This window comes from Strongylocentrotus purpuratus, unplaced genomic scaffold (assembly GCF_000002235.5).
Source record: "Strongylocentrotus purpuratus isolate Spur 01 unplaced genomic scaffold, Spur_5.0 spur5_scaffold_8, whole genome shotgun sequence".
NCBI lineage: Eukaryota > Metazoa > Echinodermata > Echinoidea > Camarodonta > Strongylocentrotidae > Strongylocentrotus > Strongylocentrotus purpuratus.
The window spans coordinates 6,352,400-6,358,479 of record NW_022145614.1 but is presented as its reverse complement, the minus strand read 5'-3'; the positions used below and the strand labels follow the sequence as shown (position 1 = coordinate 6,358,479).

The 6,080-nt window shown below is 34.9% G+C and overlaps 1 non-coding gene across 1 annotated transcript; it reads left to right on the top strand.

Annotated features, from left to right (window-relative positions):
- Nucleotides 1–5,057: 5,057 nt before the first annotated feature.
- Nucleotides 5,058–5,130, top strand: TRNAK-CUU. Its single transcript has one exon. It is a non-coding gene; the product is annotated as a tRNA-Lys (tRNA).
- The last annotated feature ends 950 nt before the right edge of the window (nt 5,131–6,080 follow it).

Sequence of the window (6,080 nt, the reverse complement as noted above, 5' to 3'; positions counted from 1 at the left end):
CAGTGAAGAGAAGTTGAGAAAGACTAGATAAATATAAAAGGGAAAATGGCAACTATGGAGGTGGTTATATTCATGAAGAATGATAAGTAATAGAGAACGTATCTTGATGTGTTGAGCAACCGTGATCAAAATCATGAATGCAAACTTGCAAAGCGTGCTTGGAGCACATTATGTTGTAATAATATTACAAACATTAACGCTGCCTTTTCTCATAAGATCTCGATAAAGATGAAGGTTTTGTGATTCTGAATTGATTTCGATTGCAATATTTTGTGTTCGGTAGATGATTAAGTAATTCATACCTGTAATGGTATGATAATGTTATTCATTCTTTAAAGGGACTTGGTAACATTGTTCAGATGAGAGATAAGGGTGCTAAGGTATATACTTCAATGCTAGATGTATAATTACAGATAATCTGAAAGTTTGAGTGAAAACGGATCATTATAAATGATAAAAAATGGGTAAAACTGATGTGATGGACTCCTTAATTCTCCCAACTACATTAATATAATTTGATTTGATTCTAGGTGAATGTAAATCGTCTCAAAGCAATGAATTGGCTCTATAACCATTCCAAAAATTTAAGTGTTGAATTTTTTTAAACTCCTGTTTTGTGTCTTATTTTCATGGAAAAACGGTTGGGAAAATCAGAAATTTGTTGAGAGAATTTACTGTTAGAGGGGGATGACCAGGCATTGATGCGAGTTCAATAAAAACCATAAATATCTTTGTGGTTTGAGAATTATTTAAGGATTTTTTGCATGTAAGAGGGTTAGTACAGTATAATAAGTAACATTTCATACAAAAATTACGCAGTTTTTTCATTAACCTTCAACAATGTTACCGGAGAATTCTTGTGATGATTAATATTGAACATTCGCTGTGACAGTGACTAACCTTCGCTTGAACATAGTAGTAGGTGGGTTATATGTCATAAATAAAGAGAACTTTCCACTTTGAACCGTGAAATAATAAAGTAGCACAAGACAACGGACAATGACGCTGAGCACTATATTTTTGTTTTAATGAATGCGTCTTTGTAAGGCTCGCTCAGGCATGCTGCGTGTACACCTAATCACTATTCCAATAATGATATTGCTCGTGTATCAGGAAGAGAAGAATCCTCTTGTCATTTGACAAGAAAATCTCTCATCATAACGGAAAAGTAAATCATAAAAATTGCTCTCCAGCGTTGACTCGGTGATGATAAGCACTGTGCCCCGAGGCCTCTTGCGCATGCGTACACTGAACCAGGAAGAGTTGCCGGTAGTCCCGCTGGCGCCAGATGAGCGGACTATGGGACGCCAAGCGTGGGGGAGCTATTCAAGAACAAAGAATGCTAATCGGTTAAGGAAGAGATAAAACCATTATCTTAACCAACTTTCTAAGGTTAAAACAAGCTCTAATTCGTGTATTTGTATGCGCTTTACAAGCTGATATGACCCTTGCTATCACTGAAATGTGGCTCTTGTTATCATGCATTAGCTGGACGTAATAAAATAGGGTCAACCAACAGAAGTTATGGGATGATATTTTAGAGGAAAAAAAATAATTGTGTTGAGACATTCACCCTAAATAAAATTATTGCAAATATTTTTTTATACGACCCCTTCACGAAAAAATAACTAAGAAAATGTAAGTTTATGAATTTTTTTTTTTTTCAAAGAGAAAATTTAGATTTTGCTCGAATTGTCACTAATTTGTGTCTCTCATTTGTCTGCTTTTATTAAAACCAATTAACGGCTTCTTCGTGATTTAAACTTATCATTATTTTGTACACAAGTCATGTTTTGTCCAGCTGAAAACTTCCTTAAAATATTCATGTTCTTCTTCGCATCATATAAGAAATTTTCTTTCAAAATTTGTCTCTATAATAGTGTCTTTTGTGTTTTCGCTATGTCAGAGAAGAACAAAAATTGACACTCGTTAATTGACGTGCAGTACAAAACAAGTACAGGACAAGTATGATTGTGTGTAGGAAGGAAAAAACGCCATTCAGTTCAAGTTTATACTTCCATACGGTTTCACATTACGTTTTGTCATGGTGTCTGGTTGATCTATAAATACATGTATACATGCTGTATCATCCGGGAATGGGGTCTGCTGGTCCATGAAAGCTCATTCATGTAACGAATGATGTTACAATGAAGGATATGAAAATGATTTGATTTATAGAAGGGGGTAAGGATAGAAACCCTGAGAGGTTGATTAGCGTTTTTGCGGGGCTATATACCAATGCATCAAGTGCATTAAATCGAGAAAACAAACAACCCCCCCCCCCCCCACCCCAACACAAATAGAACCGTAAGAACTATTTCCCCCGAAACTTAGATTTATATAATTACATGGTTTTGCCGAACACGGTTAAAAAATGAGGGTAAACGCGTTGGTAAAACTGTTTTACCGTTCCAAAAGATTTTCATTTTACAAAGTGTGCAAAAACTGCAGAATAGGGCACTTCGGGTGGTACTCCAAGTTGAATGGAGAATCCCTAGCCGAAACTTATTTTCTTTTTTTGAATACAGAAATCTATCAGAATAATGTAATTTGTATAAAATTGTTCATGAAATGATCTCTGGTATAGGTTCAAAAATTAAATGTTATTAAAGAATATTATTATAGCTCCAGAAATACTCATAAGTAAAACCATAGAACTGCCAAAACCACTTATGAATTTGAAGAAAATGAGCTTATTTTCTAGAGGCATTAAATCTTGGAATCAGTTACATATAAACGTAAAATATATGTCTTTCTCTGTATTCAAATCATGGGTAAAATAAATATTAATTTTATGAAATGCATTTGACTGTTTGAGTTTTAGGTTGTTTTAGATAGTAGATAGTCTTTATTTTCGTACGCTTAAATATTTATTTATATAACTAAAACATGTCTTTCTCTGTATTTTAAATCACGGGCAACTTTGTGAAATGCATTTTACTGTTTGAGTTTTGAGTAATAGTAGATAGTATTATATTTCGTGCGATAAATATTTATTTATATAACTATACAAAATTATTAAAAAACGTTGATTGGAAAGAACGATTGCTTATGGAGGTGGGGGAGGGGCAGGGAAATATTAATATTTATTTTTCGGGGGCTACTTTTCAAGCTTGCCTGCATGAAAATAACATTCTAAAATTTGTTTTGCATTGAACTCTATGCAAAATTTCGGGGGCTCTTTTCTGATTTTAGGGGGCTCTTTGGGGCATTTCTGGGGCTATTTCGCCCCGAGCCCCCGTGTATTTTTTCACTGGGGAGGGGGTGGGGTGGTATCTTGGTTTGTACATGTTCCTTTTCTCTTCTTTATACTTATGTTCTTTGTTTGCTTTTAATATTGATATGTTATACTATGTGTTATCTTATAATTGTAATTTTTTTTTTTATTGTGCACGGACCTGCGAATGAACAGTCTTTGGATGAAGTGGGTGCCTTGCGAAACTGAACTGAACTCGTTTCGTAATCAATTAGGAAATTCCGGTCAATGTTCACATTTCCATCCGAGATAACGATAAATGCGTATTGTTTACTCCTCTTCATACGTATTTTTTTGCCCTCTTCCGTTTCAATAAATTCTTTACGTACATGTATGTGCATTATTACTAACATTCGTACTTGCATTGTAAATCAGACATGCGGGTTTATTAGGCCTTTCTTATTTATTGCATCTCAGAAGTTATAAGAGAATATCAGTTTTGCATAAAACAGGTGTCTTCCTTATATAAAAGAAGGAAACACACAATTATGTTTCCCATCCGGCAGCCAGATATCTATTGTGTAAAGTTGAAGCTCATCCCGAAGTGCACACCTTTTCTTTTCCGCAAACACAATTATCTCGACCGCATACAATCAAATTGAAATGATTTTGAATGATGTTCCACATGATGTTTACGTATAGGAAACACTTCTCTTTGGAAGTAAAGAATGGCTTTCCTGATACTTCAAATCAAATTATCGATATTGAGCCTGATAAACTTTTCCGGATAGGTGCCTTTGACCAAAGTTGCTTTAGAAAGAAAAACAAGTGCTCGCATGTTCTTTCTAGCATTCTTCTTTGTTTTTATTTTTTGTATTAGTTGTTGTTGTTTGTTTGATTGTTTTGTTTTATTTATTTTTATTTTTCTATAAACCACAACGATCTGGTGATATTTTTTGCGGTCATATTTTCTTCTCTTTTCACGATAGAAAGCATCGTTCTGGGGGCAATAACTTTTTAATGTTGTAAGCTATCTTTATTAATTTCTTATTCTTCTTCTTCTTCGGATGATGATGATGAACTTCGCCTGCTCATCGCGTTCAGATCGTCTGGAAACGACGGAGGCGCAATTAAACGACCATTTTGGAATGTTCAAAATTATCGTTACGCCTCTACGAATCGAGACGAATTTGAGATAGCGTTTGGTCAGGTATACACAATTTCTGTCGTGAGGAGATATGACAACATAATGCATCCGATCGTTGAACTACAGTTCGTTAAAAGAGAAGATTGAGTTCTGGTAAACATGGTAAAAATAAACAAAAATTCTTGAGCTTTCTCTTTTTTTTTAATGTCAATGTGGGATGATATCATATTAAAAAAAAAAAGATGTTCCCTGAAAACTCATCAAAACCCCTCATATTCAAAATGCAATAAGAATTAGTTGTAAACCTTAGATCAAACGTCTATGTGTATTGCAATACCCAATTCTGTATGCAGCATGTGAGAGCAAAATTGAGTCAATTCATTTTCTTTATTTTGACCATTCTAAAAGTAAACTTCAATTCGTGTATACCACAGCCAAAATAATCAACCTTTCCCAGTTGTTTCCAGTGTTCTTGCACAGTTTCATCGCGTTAGCAGTGCTCATCCTTATTTTTAAGAAGATTTCAAAGTAAGACAGGTCCAATAGTAATTGTCCGCAATGTATTTTGAATGAAAAAAACTCGATATCAAGTTGAATGTTCGGAAACGTGTGACAAAGCTATTTCCATACTTGTATTGTCCTGTTGATTCAAGAGAAGACCTATTGATTTCCTACTTCTGAATAGTTTGCGTTGTTGTTTAATTTTGCCGCACAGCCCGGTTAGCTCAGTCGGTAGAGCATGGGACTCTTAATCCCAGGGTCGTGGGTTCGAGCCCCACATTGGGCGCACATTCGTTTTTGTTTTTGTTTGGAAATTAATTATCATGACATTATTATTGAGTCAATAATACATAACGGTATTACAGGCTTCTTGTAAGAATATTCAACTTTCATTCTCTCACTGTTTACCAGTTTAATTCTAGTATAGCATTTTGCCTATTTGTTATTAACAATGTTTGTATAATTTGATGTATCTTCGTTTTATAATAATCAAATCAATACAAATCTATGTTTTTTGAGGAGGGGGCAAAAAAAAATCATTCAGGTCTATGTTGCGGCATGAAATTGAACAAGTTTCCAGTACTGTTTGACACAGCAACACAAGTGAATGTCAAATACTGAATTAAGATTTTGCACTCTTTTCCAGACAACCCTATGACCCTGAATATATGTTTCTGCTTTCAGCTCCTAAACTGTGACATACAACATCCAAGGCATCTTACATGAGGAAGACCACACGTAGAGGCGGAGAATTTTATCCCCGTAACGACAAGATAACAGCGATATGAAATCTGTGATGCCTCAATAACTGCCTTAAAGGGGGCATGTCATCTATTGCGAACTGTTTCACCTTTTTCGACGCTCGAGACACCAAATCACAGATTAAAACAACAACAAACATAACAACAACAACAACGCCAAAACGTTGTGACAGCTAGAGAGGATTCATGCACTTTGGGTAAGGGGCATTTTGTTTTTATTTTCTTTCTTCGTATCTGCCATGGGCGTCAAGCTCAACTTTGTACAGGGGTAGTGAGCAAAAAAAAAAATTAAAGAGTCATATACACAAAAGTATAAATTCATGACATGTACTCGTACTTTTGAAATAGATTATCTGGTATTGAATAAAATTGGGGAAATAGGACTAGGTCGCGGATTCGTCAACATGGCTGTCGCTTTTCTGCCCGTTTCTTGTTTTTAGGAATGAGCGAACAAGGAAATAATGATAATAAAGAA